This window comes from Pleurodeles waltl, chromosome 12, assembly GCF_031143425.1.
Source record: "Pleurodeles waltl isolate 20211129_DDA chromosome 12, aPleWal1.hap1.20221129, whole genome shotgun sequence".
Lineage (NCBI taxonomy): Eukaryota > Metazoa > Chordata > Amphibia > Caudata > Salamandridae > Pleurodeles > Pleurodeles waltl.
The window spans coordinates 120,691,420-120,718,107 of NC_090451.1; the positions used below are offsets into that span (position 1 = coordinate 120,691,420).

General features: G+C 38.4%; 4 non-coding genes across 4 annotated transcripts; all 4 read right to left on the minus strand.

Annotated features, from left to right (window-relative positions):
* Window positions 1-5,387: 5,387 nt before the first annotated feature.
* On the minus strand, window positions 5,388-5,469 carry TRNAS-GCU (transfer RNA serine (anticodon GCU)). Its single transcript has one exon. It is a non-coding gene; the product is annotated as a tRNA-Ser (tRNA).
* A 7,985-nt stretch (window positions 5,470-13,454) lies between these two features.
* Window positions 13,455-13,536, minus strand: TRNAS-GCU (transfer RNA serine (anticodon GCU)). The gene has a single exon. It is a non-coding gene; the product is annotated as a tRNA-Ser (tRNA).
* Window positions 13,537-16,100: 2,564 nt separating this feature from the next.
* On the minus strand, window positions 16,101-16,182 carry TRNAS-GCU (transfer RNA serine (anticodon GCU)). The gene has a single exon. It is a non-coding gene; the product is annotated as a tRNA-Ser (tRNA).
* Window positions 16,183-21,394: 5,212 nt separating this feature from the next.
* Window positions 21,395-21,476, minus strand: TRNAS-GCU (transfer RNA serine (anticodon GCU)). The gene has a single exon. It is a non-coding gene; the product is annotated as a tRNA-Ser (tRNA).
* Between the last annotated feature and the right edge of the window lie 5,212 nt (window positions 21,477-26,688).

Here is a 26,688-nt window from a genome sequence, read left to right on the forward strand (position 1 = left end):
CACAATGGATTAGCAGTCCATCGTCTTAACCACTCGGCCACCTTTTCGTGTAAAAGTCAGTTTTCAGGAGGAAAAAATATAGTAGCCGAAATGTGTTCTATGAGGTGATAGTTGTCCACACATAATAAAGAGCATATATTTACAGATTGTTATGGCAACTTGTTGTCTTCAGCTTTGCTCTAAATGACCTTGTTGTCCTTCCCTACTTCAGCTTGAATTTATATGATATATGTAATGGAATCATGAAAATTACACATTCCAAACGTGTTCTATCCATATGGCAACTTGTTGTCTTCAGCTTTGCTCTAAATGACCTTGTTGTCCTTCCCTACTTCAGCTTGAATTTATATGATATATGTAATGGAATCATGAAAATTACACATTCCAAACGTGTTCTATCCATATGTGATCTACTGTCACACTACCCTCAAATGAGCTAAGATTGCTTTATTTCAGTTGTACGTGGATTTAAAGTGCAATTTCATACAAATATTTTACTGGTATGGTGCTTTCGAGTCTCTAGGTGTCATTCATTGTTGGGGTGCTTACATGTCAACATTAGGCAGCAAATAGTACACAAATAAGGAAAACTGCCTTCCCATTTAATGTGCATTGTTCTGCAAAATGTTTTAAGTAGGAGAAAGTAAAACTTAGTTTATAAAACCGCCTAAACTGGGAGTATTGCCGCTACAGCTTTGACACTTCAGTTTAAAAACATACGTGCATCAACAAGAAATATTTTTGCGCTAAATAAATTGTTGTCCGACTGCTCACGTAACGCATAAAACTGAGGCAGTCGTAATTACACCACATTGAAGTAATATCTTGGTGGTTTTCGTTGACGATGACTCAGCAGCAACAGATCAGATGACTTTTTATTAGTGATAGCGCATCACAGCCTTGATAAGTAAACTTACAAGGAGACACGCCTAGGTCGATGAACCTTTTGGACTAAGTTCGGGGACTTCCCAGTACGAGATGTCTTTTGGCATCACAAATCAATGGATCAATATCTCAACAACAATCGCAATAACTAATCATCATGCTAATCAATAACCTTTAATGAGAGTCAATAAAGTGAACACACCATGACCTTTCAGTCATGAATAAAAACACCAATTTAGTTAAGTGTTAGGATACTTATTTCCCTATTGGTTACAATCTAAAGTAATTTCTGTTAATCTCATCGGCAATTCATCTCATTAGTAACTCTTCAGATTTGCAATTAGAAATGCAATTAATCAATGCATGGGGAATATTCACTCAGTATTAACACATCATTAATAAGAACCAACTTAGCAAAGTCTCAGTAGTGCATATTTCAAAAAAGCAAGAACTCAGTAATTTGTCTATTTGCGTCAGATTTTAGTGAACACCTTAACTAACCTCAAATTAGCATCAGCATGTTGGGCTTCATGCAAAACAATTTAGCAAACACAAATTTGGAAAACATCTAACTATGGCCTCTATCAAAGAGCAGTTGGTACCGAGAAAGAAAAGGCAAGCCGACAATTACAATTTTCATCAGATAGTTACCCATCCAAAGGATCAGCAAACAGCGTCAGTCTTTGTCCTCAGGGCATCAGTCGTTTTCACCATCAGCAAAGATAGGACAGGGCAAAGCCTCTGTATTGCATAGCTGAGGAACAAGAACTCCCCTCATATAGAGGAGATATGAGTATCAGGTAAGGAATAAGTAAAGGGTGGTTTAGAGTATCAGGACGAACAAACGGCAAAGTCTCAAAGGAAATGGCCTAAATGGCTCAGTAGAATGGCAAAGAATGGGTTGGAGTGGAATGTCCAATAAATAGCTGATTTCTGCTCAGTTCATATGGTTAAATCAAAACGGTCTAATTTACTCCTAATTCCTCGTTGGATAATAATTTGTGCATCGTTATCTCTGTCCAATAATTATTCACGCATTTCACCAGAATTTTCCACAAACCATAGTTCACATGTCGTTGATTGGCCCATGTTATTGACGTCTTCATCGGTTGGAATGTCAGGTAAGAAAAGTTACACTTTACGCACCAGTCAGTAGTTCCATTGTTTTCTCCTAATCCAGGCAACCTTGCACCTGTTACGAATTACACTGTTGCATTCAGCAAGAATGTCTCCTTGAGCAAGTCGGGTCCCATGAGAAAGAATTTACTAGAGCTACACACATCTCTAGCTTCTGGAAAAGTAAAGTTTCGTGTCCTTCAGGAAAACAGCACATTGCACGTTAGAAAAACACAGTTTAATATGAGACCAGGCATGTAGGCCCAGACCCTCGCTAAACTAAGGCCTATTGCTTAATGTACAAACTCCTAATACATAACTCCAATTTTGATATGTTAATACAAGTTCAAAACATCAGTACATAATTAATTCAGCATTAATAACTTTCATTAGTCTTCGTATACATTGGTAGCCACTCCCCGTGGGCACATTTCAAACGCGTGCATTATTTCTACATTAACACATTTTCTATGCAGTTTCATTACACAATATATTGCAAACTTCTACGTCCCCCAACTTAACAACCCTCCGCCTGAGGAAAGAATTTGTGATTCATGCACAGAACCCGGCCGGCGCTGTTTACAGTAATGCCTAAGCACAGTGCTCACCTGAGCAGTGTTTCCAAACCGAGGCATTGTACTGTCGGAAATACCATGGGATACGTAATTTAACTTTCACATCAAATAGGGTTAAACCAGACATACCGCATATTAAAAAGTAAACACACAATAATAAACCGACAAGGGTGGGATTCGAACCAACGCATGCAGAGCACAATGGATTAGCAGTCCATCGTCTTAACCACTCGGCCACCTTTTCGTGTAAAAGTCAGGTTTCAGGAGGAAAAAATATAGTAGCCGAAATGTGTTCTATGAGGTGATAGTTGTCCACACATAATAAAGAGCATATATTTACAGATTGTTATGGCAACTTGTTGTCTTCAGCTTTGCTCTAAATGACCTTGTTGTCCTTCCCTACTTCAGCTTGAATTTATATGATATATGTAATGGAATCATGAAAATTACACATTCCAAACGTGTTCTATCCATATGTGATCTACTGTCACACTACCCTCAAATGAGCTAAGATTGCTTTATTTCAGTTGTACGTGGATTTAAAGTGCAATTTCATACAAATATTTTACTGGTATGGTGCTTTCGAGTCTCTAGGTGTCATTCATTGTTGGGGTGCTTACATGTCAACATTAGGCAGCAAATAGTATACAAAGAAGTGAAACTGCCTTCCCATTTAATCTGCATTGTTCTGCAAAACGTTTTAAGTAGGAGAAAGTAAAACTTAGTTCATAAAACCGCCTAAACTGGGAGTATTGCCGCTACAGCTTTGACACTTCAGTTTAAAAACGTACGTGCATCAACAAGAAATATTTTTGCGCTAAATAAATTGCTGTCCGACTGCTCACGTAACGCATAAAACTGAGGCAGTCGTAATTACACCACATTGAAGTTATATCTTGGTGGTTTTCATTGATGATGACTCAGCAGCAACAGATCAGATGACTTTTTATTAGTGATAGCGCATCACGGCCTTGATAAGTAAACTTACAAGGAGACACACCTAGGTCGATGAACCTTTTGGACTACGTTCAGGGACTTCCCAGTACGAGATGTCTTTTGGCATCACAAATCAATGGATCAATATCTCAACAACAATCGCAATAACTAATCATCATGCTAATCAATAACCTTTAATGAGAGTCAATAAAGTGAACACACCATGACCTTTCAGTCATGAATAAAAACACCAATTTAGTTAAGTGTTAGGATACTTATTTCCCTATTGGTTACAATCTAAAGTCATTTCTGTTAATCTCATCAGCAATTCATCTCATTAGTAACTCTTCAGATTTGCAATTAGAAATGCAATTAATCAATGCATGGAGAATATTCACTCAGTATTAACACATCATTAATAAGAACCAACTTAGCAAAGTCTCAGTAGTGCATGATTCAAAAAAGCAAGAACTCAGTAATTTGTCTATTTGCGTCAGATTTTAGTGAACACCTTAACTAACCTCAAATTAGAATCAGCATGTTGGGCTTCATGCAAAACAATTTAGCAAACACAAATTTGGAAAACATCTAACTATGGCCTCTATCAAAGAGCAATTGGTACCGAGAAAGAAAAGGCAAGCCGACAATTAAAATTTTCATCAGATAGTTACCCATCCAACGGATCAGCAAACAGCGTCAGTCTTTGTCCTCAGGGCATCAGTCGTTTTCACCATCAGCAAAGATAGGACAGGGCAAAGCCTCTGTATTGCATAGCTGAGGAACAAGAACTCCCCTCATATAGAGGAGATATGAGTATCAGGTAAGGAATAAGTAAAGAGTGGTTTAGAGTATCAGGACGAACAAACGGCAAAGTCTCAAAGGAAATGGCCTAAATGGCTCAGTAGAATGGCAAAGAATGGGTTGGAGTGGAATGTCCAATAAATAGCTGATTTCTGCTCAGTTCATATGTTTAATCAAAACTGTCTAATGTACTCCTAATTCCTCGTTGGATAATAATTTGTGCATCGTTATCTCTGTCTAATAATTATTCACGCATTTCACCAGAATTTTCCACAAACCATAGTTCACATGTCGTTGATTGGCCCATGTTATTGACGTCTTCATCGGTTGGAATGTCAGGTAAGAAAAGTTACACTTTACGCACCTGTCAGTAGTTCCATTGTTTTCTCCTACTCCAGGCAACCTTGCACCTGTTACGAATTACACTGTTGCATTCAGCAAGAATGTCTCCTTGAGCAAGTCGGGTCCCATGAGAAAGAATTTACTACAGCTACACACACCTCTAGCTTCTGGAAAAGTACAGTTTCGTGTCCTTCAGGAAAACAGCAAATTGCACGTTAGAAAAACACAGTTTAATATGAGACCAGGCATGTAGGCCTAGACCCTCGCTAAACTAAGGCCTAGTGCTTAATGTACAAACTCCTAATACATAACTCCAATTTTGATATGTTAATACAAGTTCAAAACATCAGTACATAATTAATTCAGCATTAATAACTTTCATTAGTCTTCGTATACATTGGTAGCCCCTCCCCGTGGGCACATTTTAAACGCGTGCATTATTTCTACATTAACACATTTTCTATGCAGTTTCATTACACAAAAACATATTGCAAACTTCTACGTCCCCCAACTTAACAACCCTCCGCCTGAGGAAAGAATTTGTGATTCGTGCACAGAACCCGGCCGGCGCTGTTTACAGTAATGCCTAAGCACAGTGCTCACCTGAGCGGTGTTTCCAAACCGAGGCATTGTACTGTCGGAAATACCATGGGATACGTAATTTAACTTTCACATAAAATAGGGTTAAACCAGACATACCGCATATTAAAAAGTAAACACACAATAATAAACCGACAAGGGTGGGATTCGAACCAACGCATGCAGAGTACAATGGATTAGCAGTCCATCGCCTTAACCACTTGGCCACCTTGTCGTGTAAAGGTCAGTTTTCAGGAGGAAAAAATATAGTAGCCGAAATGTGTTCTATGAGGTGATAGTTGTCCACACATAATAAAGAGCATATATTTACAGATTGTTATGGCAACTTGTTGTCTTCAGCTTTGCTCTAAATGACCTTGTTGTCCTTCCCTACTTCAGCTTGAATTTATATGATATATGTAATGGAATCATGAAAATTACACATTCCAAATGTGTTCTATCCATATGTGATCTACTGTCACACTACCCTCAAATGAGCTAAGATTGCTTTATTTCAGTTGTACGTGGATTTAAAGTGCAATTTCATACAAATATTTTACTGGTATGGTGCTTTCGAGTCTCTAGGTGTCATTCATTGTTGGGGTGCTTACATGTCAACATTAGGCAGCAAATAGTACACAAATAAGGAAAACTGCCTTCCCATTTAATGTGCATTGTTCTGCAAAATGTTTTAAGTAGGAGAAAGTAAAACTTAGTTTATAAAACCGCCTAAACTGGGAGTATTGCCGCTACAGCTTTGACACTTCAGTTTAAAAACATACGTGCATCAACAAGAAATATTTTTGCGCTAAATAAATTGTTGTCCGACTGCTCACGTAACGCATAAAACTGAGGCAGTCGTAATTACACCACATTGAAGTAATATCTTGGTGGTTTTCGTTGACGATGACTCAGCAGCAACAGATCAGATGACTTTTTATTAGTGATAGCGCATCACGGCCTTGATAAGTAAACTTACAAGGAGACACGCCTAGGTCGATGAACCTTTTGGACTAAGTTCGGGGACTTCCCAGTACGAGATGTCTTTTGGCATCACAAATCAATGGATCAATATCTCAACAACAATCGCAATAACTAATCATCATGCTAATCAATAACCTTTAATGAGAGTCAATAAAGTGAACACACCATGACCTTTCAGTCATGAATAAAAACACCAATTTAGTTAAGTGTTAGGATACTTATTTCCCTATTGGTTACAATCTAAAGTAATTTCTGTTAATCTCATCGGCAATTCATCTCATTAGTAACTCTTCAGATTTGCAATTAGAAATGCAATTAATCAATGCATGGGGAATATTCACTCAGTATTAACACATCATTAATAAGAACCAACTTAGCAAAGTCTCAGTAGTGCATATTTCAAAAAAGCAAGAACTCAGTAATTTGTCTATTTGCGTCAGATTTTAGTGAACACCTTAACTAACCTCAAATTAGCATCAGCATGTTGGGCTTCATGCAAAACAATTTAGCAAACACAAATTTGGAAAACATCTAACTATGGCCTCTATCAAAGAGCAGTTGGTACCGAGAAAGAAAAGGCAAGCCGACAATTACAATTTTCATCAGATAGTTACCCATCCAAAGGATCAGCAAACAGCGTCAGTCTTTGTCCTCAGGGCATCAGTCGTTTTCACCATCAGCAAAGATAGGACAGGGCAAAGCCTCTGTATTGCATAGCTGAGGAACAAGAACTCCCCTCATATAGAGGAGATATGAGTATCAGGTAAGGAATAAGTAAAGGGTGGTTTAGAGTATCAGGACGAACAAACGGCAAAGTCTCAAAGGAAATGGCCTAAATGGCTCAGTAGAATGGCAAAGAATGGGTTGGAGTGGAATGTCCAATAAATAGCTGATTTCTGCTCAGTTCATATGGTTAAATCAAAACGGTCTAATTTACTCCTAATTCCTTGTTGGATAATAATTTGTGCATCGTTATCTCTGTCCAATAATTATTCACGCATTTCACCAGAATTTTCCACAAACCATAGTTCACATGTCGTTGATTGGCCCATGTTATTGACGTCTTCATCGGTTGGAATGTCAGGTAAGAAAAGTTACACTTTACGCACCAGTCAGTAGTTCCATTGTTTTCTCCTACTCCAGGCAACCTTGCACCTGTTACGAATTACACTGTTGCATTCAGCAAGAATGTCTCCTTGAGCAAGTCGGGTCCCATGAGAAAGAATTTACTAGAGCTACACACATCTCTAGCTTCTGGAAAAGTAAAGTTTCGTGTCCTTCAGGAAAACAGCACATTGCACGTTAGAAAAACACAGTTTAATATGAGACCAGGCATGTAGGCCCAGACCCTCGCTAAACTAAGGCCTATTGCTTAATGTACAAACTCCTAATACATAACTCCAATTTTGATATGTTAATACAAGTTCAAAACATCAGTACATAATTAATTCAGCATTAATAACTTTCATTAGTCTTCGTATACATTGGTAGCCACTCCCCTTGGGCACATTTCAAACGCGTGCATTATTTCTACATTAACACATTTTCTATGCAGTTTCATTACACAATATATTGCAAACTTCTACGTCCCCCAACTTAACAACCCTCCGCCTGAGGAAAGAATTTGTGATTCATGCACAGAACCCGGCCGGCGCTGTTTACAGTAATGCCTAAGCACAGTGCTCACCTGAGCAGTGTTTCCAAACCGAGGCATTGTACTGTCGGAAATACCATGGGATACGTAATTTAACTTTCACATCAAATAGGGTTAAACCAGACATACCGCATATTAAAAAGTAAACACACAATAATAAACCGACAAGGGTGGGATTCGAACCAACGCATGCAGAGCACAATGGATTAGCAGTCCATCGTCTTAACCACTCGGCCACCTTTTCGTGTAAAAGTCAGTTTTCAGGAGGAAAAAATATAGTAGCCGAAATGTGTTCTATGAGGTGATAGTTGTCCACACATAATAAAGAGCATATATTTACAGATTGTTATGGCAACTTGTTGTCTTCAGCTTTGCTCTAAATGACCTTGTTGTCCTTCCCTACTTCAGCTTGAATTTATATGATATATGTAATGGAATCATGAAAATTACACATTCCAAACGTGTTCTATCCATATGTGATCTACTGTCACACTACCCTCAAATGAGCTAAGATTGCTTTATTTCAGTTGTACGTGGATTTAAAGTGCAATTTCATACAAATATTTTACTGGTATGGTGCTTTCGAGTCTCTAGGTGTCATTCATTGTTGGGGTGCTTACATGTCAACATTAGGCAGCAAATAGTACACAAATAAGGAAAACTGCCTTCCCATTTAATGTGCATTGTTCTGCAAAACGTTTTAAGTAGGAGAAAGTAAAACTTAGTTTATAAAACCGCCTAAACTCGGAGTATTGCCGCTACAGCTTTGACACTTCAGTTTAAAAACGTACGTGCATCAACAAGAAATATTTTTGCGCTAAATAAATTGCTGTCCGACTGCTCACGTAACGCATAAAACTGAGGCAGTCGTAATTACACCACATTGAAGTAATATCTTGGTGGTTTTCGTTGACGATGACTCAGCAGCAACAGATCAGATGACTTTTTATTAGTGATAGCGCATCACGGCCTTGATAAGTAAACTTACAAGGAGACACGCCTAGGTAGATGAACCTTTTGGACTACGTTCGGGGACTTCCCAGTACGAGATGTCTTTTGGCATCACAAATCAATGGATCAATATCTCAACAACAATCGCAATAACTAATCATCATGCTAATCAATAACCTTTAATGAGAGTCAATAAAGTGAACACACCATGACCTTTCAGTCATGAATAAAAACACCAATTTAGTTAAGTGTTAGGATACTTATTTCCCTATTGGTTACAATCTAAAGTAATTTCTGTTAATCTCATCGGCAATTCATCTCATTAGTAACTCTTCAGATTTGCAATTAGAAATGCAATTAATCAATGCATGGGGAATATTCACTCAGTATTAACACATCATTAATAAGAACCAACTTAGCAAAGTCTCAGTAGTGCATATTTCAAAAAAGCAAGAACTCAGTAATTTGTCTATTTGCGTCAGATTTTAGTGAACACCTTAACTAACCTCAAATTAGCATCAGCATGTTGGGCTTCATGCAAAACAATTTAGCAAACACAAATTTGGAAAACATCTAACTATGGCCTCTATCAAAGAGCAGTTGGTACCGAGAAAGAAAAGGCAAGCCGACAATTACAATTTTCATCAGATAGTTACCCATCCAAAGGATCAGCAAACAGCGTCAGTCTTTGTCCTCAGGGCATCAGTCGTTTTCACCATCAGCAAAGATAGGACAGGGCAAAGCCTCTGTATTGCATAGCTGAGGAACAAGAACTCCCCTCATATAGAGGAGATATGAGTATCAGGTAAGGAATAAGTAAAGGGTGGTTTAGAGTATCAGGACGAACAAACGGCAAAGTCTCAAAGGAAATGGCCTAAATGGCTCAGTAGAATGGCAAAGAATGGGTTGGAGTGGAATGTCCAATAAATAGCTGATTTCTGCTCAGTTCATATGGTTAAATCAAAACGGTCTAATTTACTCCTAATTCCTCGTTGGATAATAATTTGTGCATCGTTATCTCTGTCCAATAATTATTCACGCATTTCACCAGAATTTTCCACAAACCATAGTTCACATGTCGTTGATTGGCCCATGTTATTGACGTCTTCATCGGTTGGAATGTCAGGTAAGAAAAGTTACACTTTACGCACCAGTCAGTAGTTCCATTGTTTTCTCCTACTCCAGGCAACCTTGCACCTGTTACGAATTACACTGTTGCATTCAGCAAGAATGTCTCCTTGAGCAAGTCGGGTCCCATGAGAAAGAATTTACTAGAGCTACACACATCTCTAGCTTCTGGAAAAGTAAAGTTTCGTGTCCTTCAGGAAAACAGCACATTGCACGTTAGAAAAACACAGTTTAATATGAGACCAGGCATGTAGGCCCAGACCCTCGCTAAACTAAGGCCTATTGCTTAATGTACAAACTCCTAATACATAACTCCAATTTTGATATGTTAATACAAGTTCAAAACATCAGTACATAATTAATTCAGCATTAATAACTTTCATTAGTCTTCGTATACATTGGTAGCCACTCCCCTTGGGCACATTTCAAACGCGTGCATTATTTCTACATTAACACATTTTATATGCAGTTTCATTACACAATATATTGCAAACTTCTACGTCCCCCAACTTAACAACCCTCCGCCTGAGGAAAGAATTTGTGATTCATGCACAGAACCCGGCCGGCGCTGTTTACAGTAATGCCTAAGCACAGTGCTCACCTGAGCAGTGTTTCCAAACCGAGGCATTGTACTGTCGGAAATACCATGGGATACGTAATTTAACTTTCACATCAAATAGGGTTAAACCAGACATACCGCATATTAAAAAGTAAACACACAATAATAAACCGACAAGGGTGGGATTCGAACCAACGCATGCAGAGCACAATGGATTAGCAGTCCATCGTCTTAACCACTCGGCCACCTTTTCGTGTAAAAGTCAGTTTTCAGGAGGAAAAAATATAGTAGCCGAAATGTGTTCTATGAGGTGATAGTTGTCCACACATAATAAAGAGCATATATTTACAGATTGTTATGGCAACTTGTTGTCTTCAGCTTTGCTCTAAATGACCTTGTTGTCCTTCCCTACTTCAGCTTGAATTTATATGATATATGTAATGGAATCATGAAAATTACACATTCCAAACGTGTTCTATCCATATGGCAACTTGTTGTCTTCAGCTTTGCTCTAAATGACCTTGTTGTCCTTCCCTACTTCAGCTTGAATTTATATGATATATGTAATGGAATCATGAAAATTACACATTCCAAACGTGTTCTATCCATATGTGATCTACTGTCACACTACCCTCAAATGAGCTAAGATTGCTTTATTTCAGTTGTACGTGGATTTAAAGTGCAATTTCATACAAATATTTTACTGGTATGGTGCTTTCGAGTCTCTAGGTGTCATTCATTGTTGGGGTGCTTACATGTCAACATTAGGCAGCAAATAGTACACAAATAAGGAAAACTGCCTTCCCATTTAATGTGCATTGTTCTGCAAAACGTTTTAAGTAGGAGAAAGTAAAACTTAGTTTATAAAACCGCCTAAACTCGGAGTATTGCCGCTACAGCTTTGACACTTCAGTTTAAAAACGTACGTGCATCAACAAGAAATATTTTTGCGCTAAATAAATTGCTGTCCGACTGCTCACGTAACGCATAAAACTGAGGCAGTCGTAATTACACCACATTGAAGTAATATCTTGGTGGTTTTCGTTGACGATGACTCAGCAGCAACAGATCAGATGACTTTTTATTAGTGATAGCGCATCACGGCCTTGATAAGTAAACTTACAAGGAGACACGCCTAGGTAGATGAACCTTTTGGACTACGTTCGGGGACTTCCCAGTACGAGATGTCTTTTGGCATCACAAATCAATGGATCAATATCTCAACAACAATCGCAATAACTAATCATCATGCTAATCAATAACCTTTAATGAGAGTAAATAAAGTGAACACACCATGACCTTTCAGTCATGAATAAAAACACCAATTTAGTTAAGTGTTAGGATACTTATTTCCCTATTGGTTACAATCTAAAGTCATTTCTGTTAATCTCATCGGCAATTCATCTCATTAGTAACTCTTCAGATTTGCAATTAGAAATGCAATTAATCAATGCATGGGGAATATTCACTCAGTATTAACACATCATTAATAAGAACCAACTTAGCAAAGTCTCAGTAGTGCATGATTCAAAAAAGCAAGAACTCAGTAATTTATCTATTTGCGTCAGATTTTAGTGAATACCTTAACTAACCTCAAATTAGCATCAGCATGTTGGGCTTCATGCAAAACAATTTAGCAAACACAAATTTGGAAAACATCTAACTATGGCCTCTATCAAAGAGCAGTTGGTACCGAGAAAGAAAAGGCAAGCCGACAATTACAATTTTCATCAGATAGTTACCCATCCAACGGATCAGCAAACAGCGTCAGTCTTTGTCCTCAGGGCATCAGTCGTTTTCACCATCAGCAAAGATAGGACAGGGCAAAGCCTCTGTATTGCATAGCTGAGGAACAAGAACTCCCCTCATATAGAGGAGATATGAGTATCAGGTAAGGAATAAGTAAAGGGTGGTTTAGAGTATCAGGACGAACAAACGGCAAAGCCTCAAAGGAAATGGCCTAAATGGCTCAGTAGAATGGCAAAGAATGGGTTGGAGTGGAATGTCCAATAAATAGCTGATTTCTGCTCAGTTCATATGGTTAAATCAAAACGGTCTAATTTACTCCTAATTCCTCGTTGGATAATAATTTGTGCATCGTTATCTCTGTCCAATAATTATTCACGCATTTCACCAGAATTTTCCACAAACCATAGTTCACATGTCGTTGATTGGCCCATGTTATTGATGTCTTCATCGGTTGGAATGTCAGGTAAGAAAAGTTACACTTTACGCACCAGTCAGTAGTTCCATTGTTTTCTCCTACTCCAGGCAACCTTGCACCTGTTACGAATTACACTGTTGCATTCAGCAAGAATGTCTCCTTGAGCAAGTCGGGTCCCATGAGAAAGAATTTACTACAGCTACACACATCTCTAGCTTCTGGAAAAGTAAAGTTTCGTGTCCTTCAGGAAAACAGCACATTGCACGTTAGAGAAACACAGTTTAATATGAAACCAGGCATGAAGGCCCAGACCCTCCCTAAACTAAGGCCTATTGCTTAATGTAAAAACTCCTAATACATAACTCCAATTTTGATATGTTAATACAAGTTCAAAACATCAGTACATAATTAATTCAGCATTAATAACTTTCTTTAGTCTTCGTATACATTGGTAGCCACTCCCCGTGGGCACATTTCAAACGCGTGCATTATTTCTACATTAACACATTTTCTATGCAGTTTCATTACACAATATATTGCAAACTTCTACGTCCCCCAACTTAACAACCCTCCGCCTGAGGAAAGAATTTGTGATTCATGCACAGAACCCGGCCGGCGCTGTTTACAGTAATGCCTAAGCACAGTGCTCACCTGAGCGGTGTTTCCAAACCGAGGCATTGTACTGTCGGAAATACCATGGGATACGTAATTTAACTTTCACATAAAATAGGGTTAAACCAGACATACCGCATATTAAAAAGTAAACACACAATAATAAACCGACAAGGGTGGGATTCGAACCCAGGCATGCAGAGCACAATGGATTAGCAGTCCATCGCCTTAACCACTCGGCCACCTTGTCGTGTAAAAGTCAGTTTTCAGGAGGAAAAAATATAGTAGCCGAAATGTGTTCTATGAGGTGATAGTTGTCCACACATAATAAAGAGCATATATTTACAGATTGTTATGGCAACTTGTTGTCTTCAGCTTTGCTCTAAATGACCTTGTTGTCCTTCCCTACTTCAGCTTGAATTTATATGATATATGTAATGGAATCATAAAAATTACACATTGCAAACGTGTTCTATCCATATGTGATCTACTGTCACACTACCCTCAAATGAGCTAAGATTGCTTTATTTCAGTTGTACGTGGATTTAAAGTGCAATTTCATACAAATATTTTACTGGTATGGTGCTTTCGAGTCTCTAGGTGTCATTCATTGTTGGGGTGCTTACATGTCAACATTAGGCAGCAAATAGTATACAAAGAAGTGAAACTGCCTTCCCATTTAATCTGCATTGTTCTGCAAAACGTTTTAAGTAGGAGAAAGTAAAACTTAGTTCATAAAACCGCCTAAACTGGGAGTATTGCCGCTACAGCTTTGACACTTCAGTTTAAAAACGTACGTGCATCAACAAGAAATATTTTTGCGCTAAATAAATTGCTGTCCGACTGCTCACGTAACGCATAAAACTGAGGCAGTCGTAATTACACCACATTGAAGTTATATCTTGGTGGTTTTCATTGATGATGACCCAGCAGCAACAGATCAGATGACTTTTTATTAGTGATAGCGCATCACGGCCTTGATAAGTAAACTTACAAGGAGACACGCCTAGGTCGATGAACCTTTTGGACTACGTTCAGGGACTTCCCAGTACGAGATGTCTTTTGGCATCACAAATCAATGGATCAATATCTCAACAACAATCGCAATAACTAATCATCATGCTAATCAATAACCTTTAATGAGAGTCAATAAAGTGAACACACCATGACCTTTCAGTCATGAATAAAAACACCAATTTAGTTAAGTGTTAGGATACTTATTTCCCTATTGGTTACAATCTAAAGTCATTTCTGTTAATCTCATCAGCAATTCATCTCATTAGTAACTCTTCAGATTTGCAATTAGAAATGCAATTAATCAATGCATGGAGAATATTCACTCAGTATTAACACATCATTAATAAGAACCAACTTAGCAAAGTCTCAGTAGTGCATGATTCAAAAAAGCAAGAACTCAGTAATTTGTCTATTTGCGTCAGATTTTAGTGAACACCTTAACTAACCTCAAATTAGAATCAGCATGTTGGGCTTCATGCAAAACAATTTAGCAAACACAAATTTGGAAAACATCTAACTATGGCCTCTATCAAAGAGCAGTTGGTACCGAGAAAGAAAAGGCAAGCCGACAATTAAAATTTTCATCAGATAGTTACCCATCCAACGGATCAGCAAACAGCGTCAGTCTTTGTCCTCAGGGCATCAGTCGTTTTCACCATCAGCAAAGATAGGACAGGGCAAAGCCTCTGTATTGCATAGCTGAGGAACAAGAACTCCCCTCATATAGAGGAGATATGAGTATCAGGTAAGGAATAAGTAAAGGGTGGTTTAGAGTATCAGGACGAACAAACGGCAAAGTCTCAAAGGAAATGGCCTAAATGGCTCAGTAGAATGGCAAAGAATGGGTTGGAGTGGAATGTCCAATAAATAGCTGATTTCTGCTCAGTTCATATGTTTAATCAAAACTGTCTAATGTACTCCTAATTCCTCGTTGGATAATAATTTGTGCATCGTTATCTCTGTCTAATAATTATTCACGCATTTCACCAGAATTTTCCACAAACCATAGTTCACATGTCGTTGATTGGCCCATGTTATTGACGTCTTCATCGGTTGGAATGTCAGGTAAGAAAAGTTACACTTTACGCACCTGTCAGTAGTTCCATTGTTTTCTCCTACTCCAGGCAACCTTGCACCTGTTACGAATTACACTGTTGCATTCAGCAAGAATGTCTCCTTGAGCAAGTCGGGTCCCATGAGAAAGAATTTACTACAGCTACACACACCTCTAGCTTCTGGAAAAGTACAGTTTCGTGTCCTTCAGGAAAACAGCACATTGCACGTTAGAAAAACACAGTTTAATATGAGACCAGGCATGTAGGCCCAGACCCTCGCTAAACTAAGGCCTAGTGCTTAATGTACAAACTCCTAATACATAACTCCAATTTTGATATGTTAATACAAGTTCAAAACATCAGTACATAATTAATTCAGCATTAATAACTTTCATTAGTCTTCGTATACATTGGTAGCCACTCCCCGTGGGCACATTTTAAACGCGTGCATTATTTCTACATTAACACATTTTCTATGCAGTTTCATTACACAATATATTGCAAACTTCTACGTCCCCCAACTTAACAACCCTCCGCCTGAGGAAAGAATTTGTGATTCGTGCACAGAACCCGGCCGGCGCTGTTTACAGTAATGCCTAAGCACAGTGCTCACCTGAGCGGTGTTTCCAAACCGAGGCATTGTACTGTCGGAAATACCATGGGATACGTAATTTAACTTTCACATAAAATAGGGTTAAACCAGACATACCGCATATTAAAAAGTAAACACACAATAATAAACCGACAAGGGTGGGATTCGAACCAACGCATGCAGAGTACAATGGATTAGCAGTCCATCGCCTTAACCACTTGGCCACCTTGTCGTGTAAAGGTCAGTTTTCAGGAGGAAAAAATATAGTAGCCGAAATGTGTTCTATGAGGTGATAGTTGTCCACACATAATAAAGAGCATATATTTACAGATTGTTATGGCAACTTGTTGTCTTCAGCTTTGCTCTAAATGACCTTGTTGTCCTTCCCTACTTCAGCTTGAATTTATATGATATATGTAATGGAATCATGAAAATTACACATTCCAAACGTGTTCTATCCATATGTGATCTACTGTCACACTACCCTCAAATGAGCTAAGATTGCTTTATTTCAGTTGTACGTGGATTTAAAGTGCAATTTCATACAAATATTTTACTGGTATGGTGCTTTCGAGTCTCTAGGTGTCATTCATTGTTGGGGTGCTTACATGTCAACATTAGGCAGCAAATAGTACACAAATAAGGAAAACTGCCTTCCCATTTAATGTGCATTGTTCTGCAAAATGTTTTAAGTAGGAGAAAGTAAAACTTAGTTTATAAAACCGCCTAAACTGGGAGTATTGCCGCTACAGCTTTGACACTTCAGTTTAAAAACATACGTGCATCAACAAGAAATATTTTTGCGCTAAATAAATTGTTGTCCGACTGCTCACGTAACGCATAAAACTGAGGCAGTCGTAATTACACCACATTGAAGTAATATCTTGGTGGTTTTCGTTGACGATGACTCAGCAGCAACAGATCAGATGACTTTTTATGAGTGATAGCGCATCACGGCCTTGATAAGTAAACTTACAAGGAGACACGCCTAGGTCGATGAACCTTTTGGACTAAGTTCGGGGACTTCCCAGTACGAGATGTCTTTTGGCATCACAAATCAATGGATCAATATCTCAACAACAATCGCAATAACTAATCATCATGCTAATCAATAACCTTTAATGAGAGTCAATAAAGTGAACACACCATGACCTTTCAGTCATGAATAAAAACACCAATTTAGTTAAGTGTTAGGATACTTATTTCCCTATTGGTTACAATCTAAAGTAATTTCTGTTAATCTCATCGGCAATTCATCTCATTAGTAACTCTTCAGATTTGCAATTAGAAATGCAATTAATCAATGCATGGGGAATATTCACTCAGTATTAACACATCATTAATAAGAACCAACTTAGCAAAGTCTCAGTAGTGCATATTTCAAAAAAGCAAGAACTCAGTAATTTGTCTATTTGCGTCAGATTTTAGTGAACACCTTAACTAACCTCAAATTAGCATCAGCATGTTGGGCTTCATGCAAAACAATTTAGCAAACACAAATTTGGAAAACATCTAACTATGGCCTCTATCAAAGAGCAGTTGGTACCGAGAAAGAAAAGGCAAGCCGACAATTACAATTTTCATCAGATAGTTACCCATCCAAAGGATCAGCAAACAGCGTCAGTCTTTGTCCTCAGGGCATCAGTCGTTTTCACCATCAGCAAAGATAGGACAGGGCAAAGCCTCTGTATTGCATAGCTGAGGAACAAGAACTCCCCTCATATAGAGGAGATATGAGTATCAGGTAAGGAATAAGTAAAGGGTGGTTTAGAGTATCAGGACGAACAAACGTCAAAGTCTCAAAGGAAATGGCCTAAATGGCTCAGTAGAATGGCAAAGAATGGGTTGGAGTGGAATGTCCAATAAATAGCTGATTTCTGCTCAGTTCATATGGTTAAATCAAAACGGTCTAATTTACTCCTAATTCCTCGTTGGATAATAATTTGTGCATCGTTATCTCTGTCCAATAATTATTCACGCATTTCACCAGAATTTTCCACAAACCATAGTTCACATGTCGTTGATTGGCCCATGTTATTGACGTCTTCATCGGTTGGAATGTCAGGTAAGAAAAGTTACACTTTACGCACCAGTCAGTAGTTCCATTGTTTTCTCCTACTCCAGGCAACCTTGCACCTGTTACGAATTACACTGTTGCATTCAGCAAGAATGTCTCCTTGAGCAAGTCGGGTCCCATGAGAAAGAATTTACTAGAGCTACACACATCTCTAGCTTCTGGAAAAGTAAAGTTTCGTGTCCTTCAGGAAAACAGCACATTGCACGTTAGAAAAACACAGTTTAATATGAGACCAGGCATGTAGGCCCAGACCCTGGCTAAACTAAGGCCTATTGCTTAATGTACAAACTCCTAATACATAACTCCAATTTTGATATGTTAATACAAGTTCAAAACATCAGTACATAATTAATTCAGCATTAATAACTTTCATTAGTCTTCGTATACATTGGTAGCCACTCCCCGTGGGCACATTTCAAACGCGTGCATTATTTCTACATTAACACATTTTCTATGCAGTTTCATTACACAATATATTGCAAACTTCTACGTCCCCCAACTTAACAACCCTCCGCCTGAGGAAAGAATTTGTGATTCATGCACAGAACCCGGCCGGCGCTGTTTACAGTAATGCCTAAGCACAGTGCTCACCTGAGCAGTGTTTCCAAACCGAGGCATTGTACTGTCGGAAATACCATGGGATACGTAATTTAACTTTCACATCAAATAGGGTTAAACCAGACATACCGCATATTAAAAAGTAAACACACAATAATAAACCGACAAGGGTGGGATTCGAACCAACGCATGCAGAGCACAATGGATTAGCAGTCCATCGTCTTAACCACTCGGCCACCTTTTCGTGTAAAAGTCAGTTTTCAGGAGGAAAAAATATAGTAGCCGAAATGTGTTCTATGAGGTGATAGTTGTCCACACATAATAAAGAGCATATATTTACAGATTGTTATGGCAACTTGTTGTCTTCAGCTTTGCTCTAAATGACCTTGTTGTCCTTCCCTACTTCAGCTTGAATTTATATGATATATGTAATGGAATCATGAAAATTACACATTCCAAACGTGTTCTATCCATATGTGATCTACTGTCACACTACCCTCAAATGAGCTAAGATTGCTTTATTTCAGTTGTACGTGGATTTAAAGTGCAATTTCATACAAATATTTTACTGGTATGGTGCTTTCGAGTCTCTAGGTGTCATTCATTGTTGGGGTGCTTACATGTCAACATTAGGCAGCAAATAGTACACAAATAAGGAAAACTGCCTTCCCATTTAATGTGCATTGTTCTGCAAAACGTTTTAAGTAGGAGAAAGTAAAACTTAGTTTATAAAACCGCCTAAAGTGGGAGTATTGCCGCTACAGCTTTGACACTTCAGTTTAAAAACGTACGTGCATCAACAAGAAATATTTTTGCGCTAAATAAATTGCTGTCCGACTGCTCACGTAACGCATAAAACTGAGGCAGTCGTAATTACACCACATTGAAGTAATATCTTGGTGGTTTTCGTTGACGATGACTCAGCAGCAACAGATCAGATGACTTTTTATTAGTGATAGCGCATCACGGCCTTGATAAGTAAACTTACAAGGAGACACGCCTAGGTAGATGAACCTTTTGGACTACGTTCGGGGACTTCCCAGTACGAGATGTCTTTTGGCATCACAAATCAATGGATCAATATCTCAACAACAATCGCAATAACTAATCATCATGCTAATCAATAACCTTTAATGAGAGTAAATAAAGTGAACACACCATGACCTTTCAGTCATGAATAAAAACACCAATTTAGTTAAGTGTTAGGATACTTATTTCCCTATTGGTTACAATCTAAAGTCATTTCTGTTAATCTCATCGGCAATTCATCTCATCAGTAACTCTTCAGATTTGCAATTAGAAATGCAATTAATCAATGCATGGGGAATATTCACTCAGTATTAACACATCATTAATAAGAACCAACTTAGCAAAGTCTCAGTAGTGCATGATTCAAAAAAGCAAGAACTCAGTAATTTGTCTATTTGCGTCAGATTTTAGTGAACACCTTAACTAACCTCAAATTAGCATCAGCATGTTGGGCTTCATGCAAAACAATTTAGCAAACACAAATTTGGAAAACATCTAACTATGGCCTCTATCAAAGAGCAGTTGGTACCGAGAAAGAAAAGGCAAGCCGACAATTACAATTTTCATCAGATAGTTACCCATCCAACGGATCAGCAAACAGCGTCAGTCTTTGTCCTCAGGGCCTCAGTCGTTTTCACCATCAGCAAAGATAGGACAGGGCAAAGCCTCTGTATTGCATAGCTGAGGAACAAGAACTCCCCTCATATAGAGGAGATATGAGTATCAGGTAAGGAATAAGTAAAGGGTGGTTTAGAGTATCAGGACGAACAAACGGCAAAGCCTCAAAGGAAATGGCCTAAATGGCTCAGTAGAATGGCAAAGAATGGGTTGGAGTGGAATGTCCAATAAATAGCTGATTTCTGCTCAGTTCATATGGTTAAATCAAAACGGTCTAATTTACTCCTAATTCCTCGTTGGATAATAATTTGTGCATCGTTATCTCTGTCCAATAATTATTCACGCATTTCACCAGAATTTTCCACAAACCATAGTTCACATGTCGTTGATTGGCCCATGTTATTGATGTCTTCATCGGTTGGAATGTCAGGTAAGAAAAGTTACACTTTACGCACCAGTCAGTAGTTCCATTGTTTTCTCCTACTCCAGGCAACCTTGCACCTGTTACGAATTACACTGTTGCATTCAGCAAGAATGTCTCCTTGAGCAAGTCGGGTCCCATGAGAAAGAATTTACTAGAGCTACACACATCTCTAGCTTCTGGAAAAGTAAAGTTTCGTGTCCTTCAGGAAAACAGCACATTGCACGTTAGAAAAACACAGTTTAATATGAAACCAGGCATGAAGGCCCAGACCCTCCCTAAACTAAGGCCTATTGCTTAATGTAAAAACTCCTAATACATAACTCCAATTTTGATATGTTAATACAAGTTCAAAACATCAGTACATAATTAATTCAGCATTAATAACTTTCTTTAGTCTTCGTATACATTGGTAGCCACTCCCTGTGGGCACATTTCAAACGCGTGCATTATTTCTACATTAACACATTTTCTATGCAGTTTCATTACACAATATATTGCAAACTTCTACGTCCCCCAACTTAACAACCCTCCGCCTGAGGAAAGAATTTGTGATTCATGCACAGAACCCGGCCGGCGCTGTTTACAGTAATGCCTAAGCACAGTGCTCACCTGAGCGGTGTTTCCAAACCGAGGCATTGTACTGTCGGAAATACCATGGGATACGTAATTTAACTTTCACATAAAATAGGGTTAAACCAGACATACCGCATATTAAAAAGTAAACACACAATAATTAACCGACAAGGGTGGGATTCGAACCCACGCATGCAGAGCACAATGGATTAGCAGTCCATCGACTTAACCACTCGGCCACCTTGTCGTGTAAAAGTCAGTTTTCAGGAGGAAAAAATATAGTAGCCGAAATGTGTTCTATGAGGTGATAGTGGTCCACACATAATAAAGAGCATATATTTACAGATTGTTATGGCAACTTGTTGTCTTCAGCTTTGCTCTAAATGACCTTGTTGTCCTTCCCTACTTCAGCTTGAATTTATATGATATATGTAATGGAATCATAAAAATTACACATTGCAAACGTGTTCTATCCATATGTGATCTACTGTCACACTACCCTCAAATGAGCTAAGATTGCTTTATTTCAGTTGTACGTGGATTTAAAGTGCAATTTCATACAAATATTTTACTGGTATGGTGCTTTCGAGTCTCTAGGTGTCATTCATTGTTGGGGTGCTTACATGTCAACATTAGGCAGCAAATAGTATACAAAGAAGTGAAACTGCCTTCCCATTTAATCTGCATTGTTCTGCAAAACGTTTTAAGTAGGAGAAAGTAAAACTTAGTTCATAAAACCGCCTAAACTGGGAGTATTGCCGCTACAGCTTTGACACTTCAGTTTAAAAACGTACGTGCATCAACAAGAAATATTTTTGCGCTAAATAAATTGCTGTCCGACTGCTCACGTAACGCATAAAACTGAGGCAGTCGTAATTACACCACATTGAAGTTATATCTTGGTGGTTTTCATTGATGATGACTCAGCAGCAACAGATCAGATGACTTTTTATTAGTGATAGCGCATCACGGCCTTGATAAGTAAACTTACAAGGAGACACGCCTAGGTCGATGAACCTTTTGGACTACGTTCAGGGACTTCCCAGTACGAGATGTCTTTTGGCATCACAAATCAATGGATCAATATCTCAACAACAATCGCAATAACTAATCATCATGCTAATCAATAACCTTTAATGAGAGTCAATAAAGTGAACACACCATGACCTTTCAGTCATGAATAAAAACACCAATTTAGTTAAGTGTTAGGATACTTATTTCCCTATTGGTTACAATCTAAAGTCATTTCTGTTAATCTCATCAGCAATTCATCTCATTAGTAACTCTTCAGATTTGCAATTAGAAATGCAATTAATCAATGCATGAGGAATATTCACTCAGTATTAACACATCATTAATAAGAACCAACTTAGCAAAGTCTCAGTAGTGCATATTTCAAAAAAGCAAGAACTCAGTAATTTGTCTATTTGCGTCAGATTTTAGTGAACACCTTAACTAACCTCAAATTAGCATCAGCATGTTGGGCTTCATGCAAAACAATTTAGCAAACACAAATTTGGAAAACATCTAACTATGGCCTCTATCAAAGAGCAGTTGGTACCGAGAAAGAAAAGGCAAGCCGACAATTACAATTTTCATCAGATAGTTACCCATCCAAAGGATCAGCAAACAGCGTCAGTCTTTGTCCTCAGGGCATCAGTCGTTTTCACCATCAGCAAAGATAGGACAGGGCAAAGTCTCTGTATTGCATAGCTGAGGAACAAGAACTCCCCTCATATAGAGGAGATATGAGTATCAGGTAAGGAATAAGTAAAGGGTGGTTTAGAGTATCAGGACGAACAAACGGCAAAGTCTCAAAGGAAATGGCCTAAATGGCTCAGTAGAATGGCAAAGAATGGGTTGGAGTGGAATGTCCAATAAATAGCTGATTTCTGCTCAGTTCATATGGTTAAATCAAAACGGTCTAATTTACTCCTAATTCCTCGTTGGATAATAATTTGTGCATCGTTATCTCTGTCCAATAATTATTCACGCATTTCACCAGAATTTTCCACAAACCATAGTTCACATGTCGTTGATTGGCCCATGTTATTGACGTCTTCATCGGTTGGAATGTCAGGTAAGAAAAGTTACACTTTACGCACCAGTCAGTAGTTCCATTGTTTTCTCCTACTCCAGGCAACCTTGCACCTGTTACGAATTACACTGTTGCATTCAGCAAGAATGTCTCCTTGAGCAAGTCGGGTCCCATGAGAAAGAATTTACTAGAGCTACACACATCTCTAGCTTCTGGAAAAGTAAAGTTTCGTGTCTTTCAGGAAAACAGCACATTGCACGTTAGAAAAACACAGTTTAATATGAGACCAGGCATGTAGGCCCAGACCCTCGCTAAACTAAGGCCTATTGCTTAATGTACAAACTCCTAATACATAACTCCAATTTTGATATGTTAATACAAGTTCAAAACATCAGTACATAATTAATTCAGCATTAATAACTTTCATTAGTCTTCGTATACATTGGTAGCCACTCCCCGTGGGCACATTTCAAACGCGTGCATTATTTCTACATTAACACATTTTCTATGCAGTTTCATTACACAATATATTGCAAACTTCTACGTCCCCCAACTTAACAACCCTCCGCCTGAGGAAAGAATTTGTGATTCATGCACAGAACCCGGCCGGCGCTGTTTACAGTAATGCCTAAGCACAGTGCTCACCTGAGCAGTGTTTCCAAACCGAGGCATTGTACTGTCGGAAATACCATGGGATACGTAATTTAACTTTCACATCAAATAGGGTTAAACCAGACATACCGCATATTAAAAAGTAAACACACAATAATAAACCGACAAGGGTGGGATTCGAACCAACGCATGCAGAGCACAATGGATTAGCAGTCCATCGTCTTAACCACTCGGCCACCTTTTCTTGTAAAAGTCAGGTTTCAGGAGGAAAAAATATAGTAGCCGAAATGTGTTCTATGAGGTGATAGTTGTCCACACATAATAAAGAGCATATACTTACAGATTGTTATGGCAACTTGTTGTCTTCAGCTTTGCTCTAAATGACCTTGTTGTCCTTCCCTACTTCAGCTTGAATTTATATGATATATGTAATGGAATCATGAAAATTACACATTCCAAACGTGTTCTATCCATATGTGATCTACTGTCACACTACCCTCAAATGAGCTAAGATTGCTTTATTTCAGTTGTACGTGGATTTAAAGTGCAATTTCATACAAATATTTTACTGGTATGGTGCTTTCGAGTCTCTAGGTGTCATTCATTGTTGGGGTGCTTACATGTCAACATTAGGCAGCAAATAGTACACAAATAAGGAAAACTGCCTTCCCATTTAATGTGCATTGTTCTGCAAAACGTTTTAAGTAGGAGAAAGTAAAACTTAGTTTATAAAACCGCCTAAACTGGGAGTATTGCCGCTACAGCTTTGACACTTCAGTTTAAAAACGTACGTGCATCAACAAGAAATATTTTTGCGCTAAATAAATTGCTGTCCGACTGCTCACGTAACGCATAAAACTGAGGCAGTCGTAATTACACCACATTGAAGTAATATCTTGGTGGTTTTCGTTGACGATGACTCAGCAGCAACAGATCAGATGACTTTTTATTAGTGATAGCGCATCACGGCCTTGATAAGTAAACTTACAAGGAGACACGCCTAGGTAGATGAACCTTTTGGACTATGTTCGGGGACTTCCCAGTACGAGATGTCTTTTGGCATCACAAATCAATGGATCAATATCTCAACAACAATCGCAATAACTAATCATCATGCTAATCAATAACCTTTAATGAGAGTAAATAAAGTGAACACACCATGACCTTTCAGTCATGAATAAAAACACCAATTTAGTTAAGTGTTAGGATACTTATTTCCCTATTGGTTACAATCTAAAGTCATTTCTGTTAATCTCATCGGCAATTCATCTCATTAGTAACTCTTCAGATTTGCAATTAGAAATGCAATTAATCAATGCATGGGGAATATTCACTCAGTATTAACACATCATTAATAAGAACCAACTTAGCAAAGTCTCAGTAGTGCATGATTCAAAAAAGCAAGAACTCAGTAATTTGTCTATTTGCGTCAGATTTTAGTGAACACCTTAACTAACCTCAAATTAGCATCAGCATGTTGGGCTTCATGCAAAACAATTTAGCAAACACAAATTTGGAAAACATCTAACTATGGCCTCTATCAAAGAGCAGTTGGTACCGAGAAAGAAAAGGCAAGCCGACAATTACAATTTTCATCAGATAGTTACCCATCCAACGGATCAGCAAACAGCGTCAGTATTTGTCCTCAAGGCATCAGTCGTTTTCACCATCAGCAAAGATAGGACAGGGCAAAGCCTCTGTATTGCATAGCTGAGGAACAAGAACTCCCCTCATATAGAGGAGATATGAGTATCAGGTAAGGAATAAGTAAAGGGTGGTTTAGAGTATCAGGACGAACAAACGGCAAAGCCTCAAAGGAAATGGCCTAAATGGCTCAGTAGAATGGCAAAGAATGGGTTGGAGTGGAATGTCCAATAAATAGCTGATTTCTGCTCAGTTCATATGGTTAAATCAAAACGGTCTAATTTACTCCTAATTCCTCGTTGGATAATAATTTGTGCATCGTTATCTCTGTCCAATAATTATTCACGCATTTCACCAGAATTTTCCACAAACCATAGTTCACATGTCGTTGATTGGCCCATGTTATTGATGTCTTCATCGGTTGGAATGTCAGGTAAGAAAAGTTACACTTTACGCACCAGTCAGTAGTTCCATTGTTTTCTCCTACTCCAGGCAACCTTGCACCTGTTACGAATTACACTGTTGCATTCAGCAAGAATGTCTCCTTGAGCAAGTCGGGTCCCATGAGAAAGAATTTACTAGAGCTACACACATCTCTAGCTTCTGGAAAAGTAAAGTTTCGTGTCCTTCAGGAAAACAGCACATTGCACGTTAGAAAAACACAGTTTAATATGAAACCAGGCATGAAGGCCCAGACCCTCCCTAAACTAAGGCCTATTGCTTAATGTAAAAACTCCTAATACATAACTCCAATTTTGATATGTTAATACAAGTTCAAAACATCAGTACATAATTAATTCAGCATTAATAACTTTCTTTAGTCTTCGTATACATTGGTAGCCACTCCCCGTGGGCACATTTCAAACGCGTGCATTATTTCTACATTAACACATTTTCTATGCAGTTTCATTACACAATATATTGCAAACTTCTACGTCCCCCAACTTAACAACCCTCCGCCTGAGGAAAGAATTTGTGATTAATGCACAGAACCCGGCCGGCGCTGTTTACAGTAATGCCTAAGCACAGTGCTCACCTGAGCGGTGTTTCTAAACCGAGGCATTGTACTGTCGGAAATACCATGGGATACGTAATTTAACTTTCACATAAAATAGGGTTAAACCAGACATACCGCATATTAAAAAGTAAACACACAATAATAAAC